This window comes from Pseudophryne corroboree, chromosome 9 (assembly GCF_028390025.1).
Source record: "Pseudophryne corroboree isolate aPseCor3 chromosome 9, aPseCor3.hap2, whole genome shotgun sequence".
Lineage (NCBI taxonomy): Eukaryota > Metazoa > Chordata > Amphibia > Anura > Myobatrachidae > Pseudophryne > Pseudophryne corroboree.
The window spans coordinates 273,592,630-273,609,569 of NC_086452.1; the positions used below are offsets into that span (position 1 = coordinate 273,592,630).

Sequence of the window (16,940 nt, forward strand, 5' to 3'; positions counted from 1 at the left end):
CAGAAAGTACTGTAATCATGCATGGAAGCAAGTAATGAGTGTGGATGAGAGATATAGAAATTGTGAAGAGCGAAGGGGCCAGGTTGGGAGATATTTTGAGATAAGCAAAGAGATGTATGTTGGTGTAGTATGGTTAATAGCCTTGTATGTAAATCTTTGAGGAAATACCGCACCGGTATGAAATAGATATCACAAATGAATATAATAACCAAAATAGAAAGATATAAAGAAAACCTTGTTTTCTTATTTTTGATTTGGTGGTGCACCCTGAGTCAATGGCAACTAGAGACAACAGAAGGAGAAAAAAGAGACTCTTTTGTGGGCACACTCTTAACTTAATTGACATATGAGAAAATTGGAAAGTTGATCTAAAAATTAACTTTTATTAATGTTACAACAGTAAAATATGTTCAGTGGTCAAATGGCATCGAAAGTTATATAACAAGTAAACTTAGTAGCAATAGGTTAGCTGATATTAAATAGAATAGTGCAGTACTATAATATAATCAATAATAATTGGATGCTCAAACTACCATGATAAATTCCGTCTGCCGACGTCCAAAGTCTTTGTGGGGAATAGCACCAACCAATTTGCATGACAGATAAGACACATAAGTGCACTAGCCCAATATTAGTATGGTTAAGGTGACTGATGGCATAATGTACCCAGCTGTCGTGGGGAAAGAAAGGACAAAGTAAGAAATGAGACGGTAGAGTGAATCTGCTGTCAGTGTTAGACTCTGAGCATATTAGGCAAGTCTATTCTCTACTAAACTGAGTATTCCTCAAGGGTCGCCCACTTGAGTACTGGCCCAGCCCTACACCGATTAGCTTCCAAGATCAGACGGTTTTTGGCGTTACCAGAGCGGTATGATAGTAGAGACGGTAATAAATGATGATCCGATGCTTCTGGAATCACTGATGAGAGTTCACGAATTACATAGTATCCAAAGAGTATCAGAGATAAAAGATGGATCTGCTGCCAATGTTAGACAGGGACGAACCCTGAGTCAATGGTGAGAGTCCATGAAAAATAGGAAAGACTGAAATAAGTGAAGGAGAAGTAGGCTCTTTAATGTTTTGTAGATAAACTTATCAGATCTGATAGGGAATAACAATTTATCGGCCGCTGTGAACAAGCAAAATATACTGACATTAATAGATGAGCTGGATAAACTAATGTCTGATATTATCTGGGGCAATTGGTTCTGACGCCAGATACAAAAAGTCCAGCAAGTTGACAACAATAATATATGCCCAGAATTGAAAAAAAATGATAACAGTATGATACTTAAATAAAGTCAATTTTAAGCCTGTAGTATTCTGTGCTAGGAGGTTTCAATAATAATGATACTTATGTAGCATATAGCTGATAGTAATAAACATTGTAACAAGTACACAGAATGCCACTCAGAGGCTAGGATTGCACAAGGACACTATAAATAAATATCTGTGTGGGTGAGTATAATCAAAATGAAATGAACAGATAGCTGCACACAGAGCACATATTTCCTTAATGATTGAGTAGTGATTAGTGCATATTGCTGCACACAAAGCACATAATTAGTCTTAGTAATTAAGTAATGATAAATACATGGGCATGTATAATGAGGTAATATTATTACAAAACTGACAGAAAAAAATACACAGGTGATGATACAATATAAGAAAATCCGGTCACAATGAGCTAGATAAATTAGAAATATGGGAAAAAGATGATAAGGAAATGCTGATATTACCCTGGTGATAAACAGCAGAAATGTCCTGAGTCTTGTTACACTGAGTCACCATCGGTGTGAGGAGTAATTCTGGCGGCCCTGTTTGAGAAGTGCAAAGCACGGGCGGGTGTAGATGTCTCCTGTTAGGATCAGCATGTAGAAATAAGGTTGTCGGCCAGTGAAAAGAAGTCTCAATTCTGGAGGTAGCAAGTCCAAGAGTTGGATAGAATTAATTTGCCAACAAGCAGTGAGACACTGTCCGTGCAGGACAGTGCGTGGCCGCCCGGCAGACATGCACCATCCGGCGGGCTGATGTGGGCGTCTTGAACCAGATCTGTACAGTCTCTAGCCACGGACGGGCGCAGGCGTCCCGTGGTGCAGTTAAAGACACTCGTACGGGGATGTGATGTTGTGAGGGCTTGAGAGGCGTCGGGCAGCGATTGGTGTGGCACTGTAACGCAGAGGACAGAGATGTTTCAGGCAGCCGGAAAGAGATATGGAAGACTCGTTTCATCCGTATCCTGGGCTTGATCACTTCCTGTCACGGGCTGGATCCCTACTGATATTTATACGATCTGGGCTGATGCATATCCAATCAGTAAATGGATGTGTTGCTCCACAGCTGAATCCATTAATATAATGCAGCCTGAATAGGCTGTATAATTAAACCAAGACGAATCAGACTCCGCAGGGAGAACCGTGTAGTTATATTGCAAAAATCATGAGAACAAAAAGAAGAAAGAGAATACATGGTTAAAACCGAGTTTAAAACACAGCCATAATTTAAAACAGAAGGTCTATAAATATAAGACTATGAATACCTCGATAATAGAGGGAAATTATAGGAAAGCATATCCGTCAAAGCAGTATATTAGTATGACAAATATACCAAGGTGAGGGATCAAAGTCACGATCACCTGTAGTAATTGCTTGATTAATTAGTGCTTAATAAGCCCTCTGTCACAAATAGATAAATTGACACTAATTTGCGGAAGATTAAATTTATGAAACAAGTGAGATGTTGGACAGATCTCATGGGAGTTCAATAGCGGGTCTGCCATTCAAGTAGTCAGAAAGTGGGTAAAAAGCTACTAAAATGTGAGGGATAGAAAACTTTGTGGCAAAATAAGTAGTTAGCGGAAAGGTAAGCTGAATCTGAAAAATTTAATTTAAGTAACTAGATAGAATAAAGAATGGAACAATAAAAAAATAATATAAAATATGAAAATATAATAAAAACTTGAAAAAATTATAATAATAATAAATGAAGAAAAAAGGTTCAATTTTACAGAAAACTGATATAATACCAGTGTTGTCAGGTGAATATTAATGACGGGAGAATTAAACACACAGTAAGGATAATAGATGGAGAAGTGTGAAGCAAAGTGGTAAACGGATAAAAGAAATATAAGGTAAAATCTACAATCTCTAAGTCCCTGAGTAGATGTGAATGTGAAAATGTATATCTACTCTGGTATGTTGGAAGAATAAGAGAGAAAAAAAAAAGGGAAAGGTAAAGAGGAAAGCGAACAAATGTATTTGGGAAATTATTCCAATAAGAGTAAATAAGTGTCTAAGTTATTTAAATGCCGATAGTGATAAACATATGATAGAGATGATGAGATAACTACTAGATGGGGATGGGGTGGGTGGTGCAAGGGAAGATAGTAAGAGTAGCGAACAATGGTAAAGTGAATAGAAAAAACAATAAAAGAAAAGGAAGGATGAAAGGTAGTGTGGTGCTGGTATATAATATAGCCTATGTGTATGAAAATGAATGAGTATAAATAAAATTTAATAAATATAAAATTGTGGAGTGACAGGAAGATAGAGGATGCAGTCTAGTGCTGCGTATAGGAAGGAAAAGGTGAATTATGAAGATGTAGTGGTGAATCTTAGGTGTGTCAGCTATAGACAGGGTGATCAACTAAACTAATAATGTGTGTATTGGTGAATCTAGGGTGTGTCAGATATAGTCAGGGTGATCAACTAAAATAATGATGTGTGAAACAAATGTGGGGGGAAAAAACAGAAAAAAGAAAAAGTGTTGTAGAGATATGAAGTAACCAAAAATGTAATGACCTATGCCGACTCCATATATGAAGCTGGAGAACGAGTTATAACTTATAGAAAGGCACTGTAATAAATGTACTCGTTCAGGCCACATGGTTTTAATCCTCCCAACCTAAATGTCCATTCACTTTCTTTTTTGATAAGTTCCTTGCTTAAATCACCTCCCCGTATGCCTAGATGTACTCTATCCAGGCCGAATGCACGCATCTCATAGGGAGAATCTTGGTGCTGTGCATGAAAATGTCTTGCTACAGATGTTAATTTTTTTGCCCTTGAGCAGGTCTGATGAGGCATTTGTGATGGTTCCCATGTGTTCTAAAATTCTCGTTTTGAATTTTCTTGTGGTCATACCAACGTACCGTTGATTACAGCTACAGATTAGACAGTAGACCAGTCCTTGTGTATCACAGTTGAAAAAGTGTCTCAGGGGGATGTCCTGTCCCCATTTATCTATAACTTTGTCTATTATCTGGATCTGAGGGCACGCTTTGCATTGGCCACATGGGAAGGATCCTGTAACATTTCTGGATCTGGTGGAATCTCGTGTGAAATGACTCTGGACTAACATATCCTTCATATTGCTGGATAACCTCCAGCTAATCTGGAGAGTGGAGTATAACAGAGGTGATAGGGCTGCATCCAGGTGTAAGACTGGTAGGTGTTTCTGGATTGCATCTTTTACTTGGCGCGATTCTGGACAAAAGGTGCCCACAAACCGAATCTGAGAGTCCCCACCTTTGTCCTTTGGTTTGTCTTGGAAGATCAAAGTCTCCCTATTCATTTTTAGAACGGAGTTTTGTGCTCTTTTAAGGGCACGCTTACTATAACCTCGGGCTTGTAATCGTGTCGCAAGTTCTTGACTTCTTTGTTTGTACACAGAATTTTCGTTACAGTTGCGCCTAAGTCTAAGAAATTCCCCTTTAGGGATATTCTCGATAGTAGGCGGGAAGTGCGAGCTGGTCTGGTATAGGATACTATTGGTAGCTGTATCCTTGCGAAAGAGCTCCGTGGCCAGTATCCCATTGTCTGTTGTGTAGATATTGAGGTCAAGGAATGATACCTTATCTTTACTCATTGTGTGAGTCAGAAAGATATTCAGATTGTTATCATTCAGCAAATTAATGAAATCGAGTAGGAGTTGTTCATTACTGTCCCAGATCACAAAGATGTCGTCTATGTATCTGAGCCAGTACTGGATATGCTGTGTATACTCCTGATTGTCATCCCTAAATACTACTGTTTGCTCCCAGCACCCAAGAAATAGGTTGGCATACATGGGAGCGCATGCTGCTCCCATCGCCGTTCCCCGAATTTGCTGAAAAAACTGATCACCGAATGTAAAGAAATTTTTGTTTAATACAAAGCTTAGCATTTCACAGAGGAAATCGTTAAATTGTTTTTTTTTCTTTCATGTCAAGGAAGAATTTAGTAGCTTGGACTCCTTGCTGATTGGAGATACTACTATATAGTGCTTCCACATCAAGGGTGACCAAAATGCAGTCCCCATCCACACAGACATCATGCAATTTCCGTAGGAGATCTGACGTATCTTTCAAATAAAATGGTAATGTCAATACGTGTTCCCGGAGATGTAAGTTTAAGAATTTACTGGGAGTTTCCAAGAGCCCCCATTACTTGAGATGATCGGTCTCCCAGGTGGTTTCTTCAGGTTTTTATGTACTTTTGGTAAAAGATAAAATGTGGGGACTCTAGGGTTAGAGACTGTAAGATATTTGGCCTCTTATTGTGTGATGTTCCAATGGCAAGGGCTTCTTCGATCATATGTGTATATTGTTTGTGGAATTTTGCGGTTGGGTTGAGTGGCAATTTCAAATAACATGTCGTGTCTTGGAGTTGTCTACGTGCTTCTACTTCGTACATTGTGGTGGGCCAGAGGACAATATTGCCCCCTTTGTCCGAGGGTTTGATAACAACATCATTCCAGTCTTTGATTTCTTTAAGGGCTTGTCTTTCTCTAAATTTGAGATTCTTGGTGAAACACTTCTTCTTAGAGTTGGTATGAATTTCATCAAATTCTCTTGATACCAGGTCCAAATAGATTTTAATCTCCAGGCTGTTAGTGTCTGGGGGAAAGAAGGTTGACTTAGCTTTGCATGTTTGCCTGGCACTTTACACAGATGACACGTTCGATGGTGATTCCATATAGAGATCTTCCAAAGTATGTACTGCTGCCATTTCCTCCTCTGATAAGGATGTGGTCAATGATGTGGAGGTAGATGGTACCTCAGATTGGGATGTATTTGTAGGAGATCTTGTACCAATGGGTAGGGGTAAATCAGTCATATCGTTATTGGATGCTTTAGCAAAGAATTTCTTTAATAATAATTTCCGGCCAAAAAGTCTCAGGTCCTTTTCCCACATAAACCTATTAAATGGCAATGTGGGTGAAAATGATAGCCCTTTACTCAGGACTTCTGCTTGATCTCTTGTTAGGATGTGGGTACTCAAGTTGATGATTTGTAATTTATCCAACAGTAGCGTTTCCTGGTATTCCGAATGGGGTAATGGGAGGTCCTTGGGGCGTCCCAGTCCCGATGGTTTCTGTCGGTGTTTCGTCCCCCCTCGTCTTGTCTTCCTCTGTATTTGTTTCTGCCTTTTGGGCGCTGACCTTTGCCTAAAAAAGGATCCTCGATGTTGTATCGTTTAGAAGTCTGTGATCCCCCTTCCAAGTGCTCTGTGGAGGAATCTTCACTATATGAGGATTCAATTTCCGAGGAACTAATGTCCTCTCTTATGGGTCCTCCTCTGCCTGTTTGGAAATGGGAGTTCCAACGGAAAATATTCCCTTGAGAGAAATCGTTTCTATCTCTGTGGAACTTATTCCGTTTACGATCTATGATTGATGTTTCATATGTGTCTAATTCTTTCTTATATTTGTCAAATGTACTTTGGAAGGTGGGGTCCTTATCCCAGGTCTCAAGGGTTTTACCTAGTTCCTCGATGCTCTTCTCAACCTGATCTAACACCAGGTTGTCATGTTTGATGAGTATCAGAGTGAGCTCATGGGAACATTTCAATAAGGTGGCTTTCCATTCGGCCTTTAAATTTTCTGTGGCCAGAGGGAAGGAGGGAAAAACTCGAGGTCGTAACCCTCTGGGGGAGATCTTGGTCTTATGATAATTCTCCAGGGTAGTGATATCCCAGGTAAGCCTAATCCTTCTTTGTAAGCTTTTTTGTAACTTTGAAAGGTCAGGCCTCCAATCTTTGGGGGTGCCTGAATTCTGGAAAGTATCAGAGAAAATATCAAATTCCTCTAAGTTTCTACGTTTCGAGATAAGTTCTGTCTTTAATGAAAATGTAGACATAGTCTGAAAATGTGGCTGCAAAGAATGCTAATAAAATCAAATATAAAGAGTATGCACAGAAATATAAACCATTGAACCACTGAAAAAAGAAAGAGATCTAATTAGGTAGAAAAATATAAAGGACCGTGCAAGGTATGAGAAACTGAGGTAAGACTCAGTAAATCGTATACATATCTTTAAGGAAATACCGCACCGGTATGAAATAGATATCACAAATGAATATAATAACCAAAATAGAAAGATATAAAGAAAACCTTGTTTTCTTATTTTTGATTTGGTGGTGCACCCTGAGTCAATGGCAACTAGAGACAACAGAAGGAGAAAAAAGAGACTTTTTTGTGGGCGCACTCTTAACTTAATTGACATATGAGAAAATTGGAAAGTTGATCTAAAAATTAACTTTTATTAATGTTACAACAGTAAAATATGTTCAGTGGTCAAATGGCATCGAAAGTAATCTAACAAGTAAACTTAGTAGCAATAGGTTAGCTGATATTAAATAGAATAGTGCAGTACTATAATATAATCAATAATAATTGGATGCTCAAACTAGCATGATAAATTCCGGCTGCCGACGTCCAAAGTCTTTGTGGGGGATAGAACCAACCAATTTGCGTGACAGATAAGACACATAAGTGCACTAGCCCAATATTAGTATGGTTAAGATGCCTGATGGCATAATGTACCCAGCTGTCGTGGGGAAAGAAAGGACAAAGTAAGAAATGAGACGGTAGAGGGAATCTGCTGTCAGTGTTAGACTCTGAGCATATTAGGCCAGTCTATTCTCTACTAAACTGAGTATTCCTCAAGGGTCGCCCACTTGAGTACTGGCCCAGCCCTACACCGATTAGCTTCCAAGATCAGACGGTTTTGGGCGTTACCAGAGCGGTATGATAGTAGAGACGGTAATAAATGATGATCTGATGCTTCTGGAATCACTGATGAGAGTTCACGAATTACATAGTATCCAAAGAGTATCAGAGATAAGATGGATCTGCTGCCAATGTTAGACAGGGACGAACCCTGAATCAATGGTGAGAGTCCATGAAAAATAGGAAAGACTGAAATAAGTGAAGGAGAAGTAGGCTCTTTAATGTTTTGTAGATAAACTTATCAGATCTGATAGGGAATAACAATTTATCGGCCGCTGTGAACAAGCAAAATATACTGACATTAATAGATGAGCTGGATAAACTAATGTCTGATATTATCTGGGGCAATTGGTTCGGACGCCAGATACAAAAAGTCCAGCAAGTTGACAACAATGATATATGCCCAGAATTGAAAAAAAAATGATAACAGTATGATACTTAAATAAAGTCAATTTTAAGCCTGTAGTATTCTGTGCTAGGAGGTTTCAATAATAATGATGTAGCATATAGCTGATAGTAATAAACATTGTAACAAGTACACAGAATGCCACTCAGAGGCTAGGATTGCACAAGGACACTATAAATAAATATCTCTGTGGGTGAGTATAATCAAAATGAAATGAACAGATAGCTGCACACAGAGCACATATTTCCTTAATAATTGAGTAGTGATTAGTGCATATTGCTGCACACAAAGCACATAATTAGTCTTAGTAATTAAGTAATGATAAATACATGGGCATGTATAATGAGGTAATATTATTACAAAACTGACAGAAAAAAATACACAGGTGATGATACAATATAAGAAAATCCGGTCACAATGAGCTAGATAAATTAGAAATATGGGAAAAAGATGATAAGGAAATGCTGATATTACCCTGGTGATAAACAGCAGAAATGTCCTGAGTCTTGTTACACTGAGTCACCATCGGTGTGAGGAGTGATTCTGGCGGCCGTGTTTGAGAAGTGCAAAGCACGGGCGGGTGTAGATGTCTCCTGTTAGGATCAGCATGTAGAAATAAGGTTGTCGGCCGGTGAAAAGAAGTCTCAATTCTGGAGGTAGCAAGTCCAAGAGTTGGATAGAATTAATTTGCCAACAAGCAGTGAGACACTGTCCGTGCAGGACAGTGCGTGGCCGCCCGGCAGACGTGCACCATCCGGCGGGCTGATGTGGGCGTCTGGAACCAGATCTGTACAGTCTCTAGCCACGGACGGGCGCAGGCGTCCCGTGGTGCAGTTAAAGACACTCGTATGGGGGATGTGATGTTGTGAGGGCTTGAGAGGCGTCGGGCAGCGATTGGTGTGGCACTGTAACGCAGAGGACGGAGATGTTTCAGGCAGCCGGAAAGAAGAGATATGGAAGACGCGTTTCATCCGTATCCTGGGCTTGATCACTTCCTGTCACGGGCTGGATCCCTGCTGATATTTATACGATCTGGGCTGATGCATATCCAATCAGTAAATGGATGTGTTGCTCCACAGCTGAATCCATTAATATAATGCAGCCTGAATAGGCTGTATAATTAAACCAAGACGAATCAGACTCCGCAGGGAGAACCGTGTAGTTATATTGCATAAATCATGAGAACGAAAAGAAGAAAGAGAATACATGGTTAAAACCGAGTTTAAAACACAGCCATAATTTAAAACAGAAGGTCTATAAATATAAGACTATGAATACCTCGATAATAGAGGGAAATTATAGGAAAGCATATCCGTTAAAGCAGTATATTAGTATGACAAATATACCAAGGTGAGGGATCAAAGTCACGATCACCTGTAGTAATTGCTTGATTGATTAGTGCTTAATAAGCCCTCTGTCACAAATAGATAAATTGACACTAATTTGCGGAAGATTAAATTTATGAAACAAGTGAGATGTTGGACAGATCTCATGGGAGTTCAATAGCGGGTCTGACATGCAAGTAGTCAGAAAGTGGGTATAAAGCTACTAAAATGTGAGGGATAGAAAACTTCGTGGCAAAATAAGTAGTTAGCGGAAAGGTAAGCTGAATCTGAAAAATTAAATCTAAGTAACTAGATAGAATAAAGAATGGAACAATAAAAAAATAATATAAAATATGAAAATATAATAAAAACTTGAAAAAATTATAATAATAATAAATGAAGAAAAAAGGTTCAATTTTACAGAAAACTGATATAATACCAGTGTTGTCAGGTGAATATTAATGACGGGAGAATTAAACACACAGTAAGGATAATAGATGGAGAAGTGTGAAGCAAAGTGGTAAATGGATAAAAGAAATATAAGGTAAAATCTACAACTTCTAAGTCCCTGAGGAGATGTCAATGTGAAAATTTATATCTACTCTGGTATGTTGGAAGAATAAGAGAGAGAAAAAAAAGGGAAAGGTAAAGAGGAAAGCGAACAAATGTATTTGGGAAATTATTCCAATAAGAGTAAATAAGTGTCTAAGTTATTTAAATGCCGATAGTGATAAACATATGATAGAGATGATGAGATAACTACTAGATGGGGATGGGGTGGGTGGTGCAAGGGAAGATAGTAAGAGTAGCGAACAATGGTAAAGCGAATAGAAAAAATAATAAAAGAAAAGGGAGGATGAAAGGTAGTGTGGTGCTGGTATATAATATAGCCTATGTGTATGAAAATGTATGAGTATAAATAAAATTGAATAAATATAAAATTGGGAAGTGATAGGAAGATAGAGGATGCAGTCTAGTGCTGCGTATAGTAAGGAAAAGGTGAATTATGAAGATGTAGTGGTGAATCTTAGGTGTGTCAGATATAGAAAAGGTGATCAACTAAACTAATAATGTGTGTATTGGTGAATCTAGGGTGTGTCAGATATAGTCAGGGTGATCAACTAAAATAATGATGTGTGAAACAAATGTGGGGGGAAAAAACAGAAAAAAGAAAGTGTTGTAGAGATATGAAGTAACCAAAAATGTAATGACCTATGCCGACTCCATATATGAAGCTGGAGAATGAGTTATAACTTATAGAAAGGCACTGTAATTAATGTACTCGTTCAGGCCCCAGCTCATTGTGACCGGATTTTCGTATATTGTATCATCACCTGTGCAGTTTTTTCTGTCAGTTTTGTAATAATATTACCTCGTTATACATGCCCATGTATTTATCATTACTTAATTACTAAGACTAATTATGTGCTTTGTGTGCAGCAATATGCACTAATCACTACTCAATTATTAAGGAAATATGTGCTCTGTGTGCAGCTATCTGTTCATTTCATTTTGATTATACTCACCCACACAGATATTTATTTATAGTGTCCTTGTGCAATCCTAGCCTCTGAGTGGCATTCTGTGTACTTGTTACAATGTTTATTACTATCAGCTATATGCTACATAAGTATCATTATTATTGAAACCTCCTAGCACAGAATACTACAGGCTTAAAATTGACTTTATTTAAGTATCATACTGTTATCATTTTTTTCAATTCTGGGCATATATTATTGTTGTCAACTTGCTGGACTTTTTGTATCTGGCGTCAGAACCAATTGCCCCAGATAATATCAGACATTAGTTTATCCAGCTCATCTATTAATGTCAGTATATTTTGCTTGTTCACAGCGGCCGATAAATTGTTATTCCCTATCAGATCTGATAAGTTTATCTACAAAACATTAAAGAGCCTACTTCTCCTTCACTTATTTCAGTCTTTCCTATTTTTCATGGACTCTCACCATTGATTCAGGGTTCGTCCCTGTCTAACATTGGCAGCAGATCCATCTTTTATCTCTGATACTCTTTGGATACTATGTAATTCGTGAACTCTCATCAGTGATTCCAGAAGCATCGGATCATCATTTATTACCGTCTCTACTATCATACCGCACTGGTAACGCCCAAAACCGTCCGATCTTGGAAGCTAATCGGTGTAGGGCTGGGCCAGTACTCAAGTGGGCGACCCTTGAGGAATACTCAGTTTAGTAGAGAATAGACTTGCCTAATATGCTCAGAGTCTAACACTGACAGCAGATTCCCTCTACCATCTCATTTCTTACTTTGTCCTTTCTTTCCCCACGACAGCTGGGTACATTATGCCATCAGGCATCTTAACCATACTAATATTGGGCTAGTGCACTTATGTGTCTTATCTGTCACGCAAATTGGTTGGTTCTATCCCCCACAAAGACTTTGGACGTCGGCAGCCGGAATTTATCATGCTAGTTTGAGCATCCAATTATTATTGATTATATTATAGTACTGCACTATTCTATTTAATATCAGCTAACCTATTGCTACTAAGTTTACTTGTTAGATTACTTTCGATGCCATTTGACCACTGAACATATTTTACTGTTGTAACATTAATATAAGTTAATTTTTAGATCAACTTTCCAATTTTCTCATATGTCAATTAAGTTAAGAGTGCGCCCACAAAAGAGTCTCTTTTTTCTCCTTCTGTTGAGCCTTGTATGTAAGTAACAGTATTTTATATTGAACACGGTAGAATACCGGTAGCCAATGGAGGGACTGACAAAGTGGGTCTGCAGACAATTAACATCTAGCACGGAATATTAGCCTCGCATCTGCATTCAGAATGGATTGTAATGGTGAGAGTCTCTTCTTCGTAAGACCAGTAAGAAGACTATTTGTCAGGAATCAGGATTCAGTGGCGTCTCACTTACCAGCGCGCTGGTGTGCAGGCCTCCAGAGGTCACAGTCCCAGTTTGCTGCTGTATGAACTCCCTGTCTGCAGAGCATAGTATCCACTAACGTGGGGAACCCCTAAAGTACATTCTACGTGTGCCCTCCTATGTACTAGCCATCTGTACAGCATGGGCGCCGCCATGACACTTGCGGTCAGCTGCCCTGAGAGCACCCAATCCTGCGCTGTGTTTGCTCACATGATCCAAGTATCCAATGACTGCCGACTAGGGGGTACAAGTCCAGAGCATCGGCTCAGTCTCACTATCTTGGACAACGCGTCGCATTGCTGCATAGCGTCTCCTGGTTCTAGTTTCCAATCTCCGGTTTCCAGTTTCCAATCTCCAGTTTCCAGTCTCCAGTCTCCAGTCTCCCATCTCCTGTTTCCAGTGATCTCCTATTTCTGGCATCTTCAGTGATCTCCTGGTTCCAGTATTCTTGTGGAACTACAGGTCCCAGCTATTTACTTCAGCTTCAACTCCTGCTACAATTAGCCTCCACCTTTTGCAGTAAGAGTCTTTTTTTAGGTGCTATTTATTATCTTCACCTGTGTATGGTTAACTTGCATTCAGCATTGTGCTATGGCATCTGGCACTTAATACAACCACTCTAAATGTGTTTAAAGATGTCTCCTGCTGAACCTTGCTTGGTTGTGGACTTTGCATAACAAACTGACTGTGTAAAGTATCGTTGCTGGTTCCCAGACCAACTGTGGGAGTGATCACTATCTGATTTCTATACTGGTTATAAGACTAGTTAATTGCCTGTATTTCATTGCCTAATTACTGCACTGGTTTCCAGACCAGCTAATTACCTGTGACTGTTTATTCATCGTTGTCAGCATTTCTTGTACCATCCATCTCAAGTTATCATCTGTTTCAATTACTGTACATATTCATGAGCATTTAATAAACATCATTGCGCACATGCGCAGGATTCTCTTACAGCCTCCTCGGTTTCTCCATCACACCACCACTGACCCACTAGTGCTCCCTCCAGGGACAGAGATAACTACAGATCTGACAGTTTGTCCAAGGTCCATGGACCTGGATGGTGGTCAGAGTGTGGGAGCAGGGGCTCTTCAGAACTTAGTGTCACTACTCGATGGTACAGAGGCTGCACAACAGCAGATCATACAGTTTTTACAAGAGATGTCTTTTCGGTTGGATACCTTACAACAATCTTTGCCAAGTTCTATTGTTCCAGCTGCATCATCGACTCCAGTTCCAGTTTCCAGTGCCACAGTTCCAGGTTCTTCAGCTACTACTGGTTTAGGATCTCGTCTCCATCTTCCTACACCAAGTAAATTTGATGGCAATCCTAAAACCTGTTGTGGATTCCTGAACTAGTGTAAAGTTCACTTCGAATTACTGTCGCACAACTTCCCGAAGCCCAGAACCAAAGTTGCATACATTGTGTCTCTCCTGACTGGTTCTGCCTTGAATTGGGTTTCCCCATTATGGGAGTGAGCAGATTCACTGCTAGACAATTACACAGAATTTGTAGCTGCATTCAAATGTATCTTTGATGAGCCTGGGCGTACAACATCGGCTTCCTCTGATACCCTCCAGATTCGCCAGGGAACACACACTGTGGGCAGTATGTCATCCAGTACCAGACATAGGCTTCAGAGGTTGAGTGGAACAATCAAGCGCTGGTTGCTGCATTCTGGCACAATCTTTCTGATCATATAAAAGATGAACTAGCCTCCCGAGATCTCCCAGAGCAATTAGAATCTTTAATTTCCTTGTGTGTAAAGTTGGACCTGCGTTTACGCGAAATAATAATAGAACGTTCTCATGGTGATCCTTGCAAGCACCGAGTTATGCCTCAAGTACAATATTTTCCCTCTACTTCAGATAAGCCTATGCAAGTGAATAGGTCCGGCTTAACTCCTGAGGAGCGGTCAAGAAGATTATGGGAAAGACTGTGTCTATACTGTGCTGCTGCTGGTCACATGATTGGTTCCTATCCGTTGTGTGTGGGAAATGCCAGGTCCTAACTTGCAAGGGAGGAGTCAAGTTAGAAACCTTATCCAAAGCTCCTTCTTCTTGAGAACTCATCTTACCAGTAACTGTGGAAACAGAGTGGATTACATGCCTTCTAAGCTTTGATTGTGGTGCTGCTGGGAACTTTATTACACAGGCTGCAGTTGATAAAATCCGTGTTCCTGTCTCAAGGTTGTCTCACCCAGTATATCTTACTGCTGTGGACCGTAGCCGTATTACTGAGGGGTCCATCAGTCGCAAACTAAACTCATGGTCCTAGGGATCAGCTTTCTTCATTCTGAACTCATTGAACTTTTGGTAATTCCTAAAACCACCTACGAGATCGTGTTGGGTATGCCTTTGCTTCAACTTCATAACCCTCAAATTGACTGGTCTACACTACAACTCACAGCATGGAGTTCCTCCTGTTTCTATTCCTGTTTAGCTCAAGTTCGTCCCGTGAGATCTTCGGGGTTGAAAGTAAACACCAGTGTGAAATTCCTGTTGCCTACAAAGAATTTACTGACATCTTCAGTGAAAAGGCTGCTGATGTTCTGCCTCCCCATCGGAAGTGGGATTGTCCCATAGATCTGATCCCGGAGAGAATGCCTTCTAGAGGACGAACATATCCTCTTTTCGTTCCTGAAACTCAAGCCATTAGTGAATATATCTACAAAAAGGATTCATTCATCCTTCTTCATCTCCAGCAGGGGCAGGGTTTTTCTTCGTGGAAAAGAAAGATGAAGGATTATGTCCCTGCATTGATTATAGAGCATTAAATGAAATTACCATCAAAAACAGCTACCGCTTACCGTTAATCACGGAACTGTTTGACGGGATTAAAGGAGCCAGTATCTTTACCAAGTTAGATCTTCATGGGGCATATAATCTCATTAGAATCCGGAGTGGCGATGAGTTGAAGACCGCTTTTAACACCCGCGATGGCCACTATGAGTATCTTGTAATGCCCTTCGGATTAAGCAATGCCCCAGCTGTGTTTCAGAACTGTGTCAACTAAATATTTTTAGATGTTCTTTATAAATACATGGTAGTTTATCTTGACGACATTCTGATTTTCTCTCAAGATCTAGCCTCTCATCGTCAACAGGTAAAAGAGGTCCTTCAACGTCTACGACAGAATCATCTTTATGGGAAGTTGTCTAAGTGTACCTTTGAAGCTCCTTCGATACCCTTCCGTGGGTATATAAATTCTTGTTCATATCTTCAAATGGATCCTGTCAAATTGGAAGCAATAGAGAACTGGACTCATCCTACTACGCTCAAGTCTGTTCAACGTCTAATTGGCTTTGCCAACTATTATAGGAAGATCATTAGAGGATTTTCTACCCTGATAGCCCCAATTACTTGCCTTACACCGAAAGGACAAATCCTTCCCAATGGTTAGAAGAACCTCTGGCTGCTTTTCAAAAATTAAACAAGCCTTCATTTCAGCTCCTGTGTTAGAGGAGCCAGACATCAACAGACCTTTCGAGTTGGAAGTGGACACCTCAACAGTGGGCGTTGGCACAGTATTGTCCCAAACCAGCGATGATGGTAAGACTTACCCTTGTGGGTTTTTCTCCCATAGAGTCCTACCTGCTGAGATAAACTACGCCATTGGTGACCAGGAGCTCCTGGCAATTAAACTGGCCCTTGATGAGTGGAGGTATCTTTTGGAGGGCGCAAAGTTTCCTATAACCATCTTCATCGACCATAAGAATCTTCTTTATTTGAAAGCAGCACAATGTTTAAATCCTCGTCAAGCAAGGAGGGCTTTATTCTTTTCTCACTTTAATTTCAAGTTACAGTTCCGTCCTGGTTCTCAGAATGTTAAGGCAGATGCCTTGTCACGCTCCATGGGTTCCATGGAGGAATCTTCTGAACAAGAATCTTGTCCAGTCCTCGACCCTGTAGTCTGCTTCCACAGAGGTGTCTCCAGTTCCGCCTCCCGACAAGATGTCTGTTTCTCCTGAGCTTCACCCAAATCTGCTGTCTTGGGCTCATAGTTCTGAGTTTATCGGACATCCTAGGGTCCTAAAGACTTAAACGTTTTTGTCTCAATCCTATTGGTGGCCTCATATGAGAGCTGATATTTAAGATTTCGTGGCTTCATGTCCCAAGTGTGCCCAGCACAAAGTTCCTTGTCAGTCTCCAGCTGGTCAACTGTTACCTAATTCTATACCAAGTCGTCCCTGGTCTCACCTGTCGATGGATTTAATCTCGGACTTGCCTCCCTCCAAAGGGTATGATACCATCTGGGTAGTGGTCGACAGGTTCTCAAAGATGGCCCATTTTGTT

The 16,940-nt window shown here is 40.1% G+C and overlaps 1 protein-coding gene and 1 pseudogene across 2 annotated transcripts in view; both read left to right on the top strand.

The window, feature by feature from the left end:
- RGS21 (regulator of G protein signaling 21) overlaps positions 1 to 16,940 on the top strand; it is a 498,283-nt gene that overhangs the window by 112,860 nt on the left and 368,483 nt on the right. The gene's annotated exons all lie outside the window — the stretch shown is intronic.
- LOC134964987 (5S ribosomal RNA) lies at positions 11,822 to 11,940 on the top strand (annotated as a pseudogene).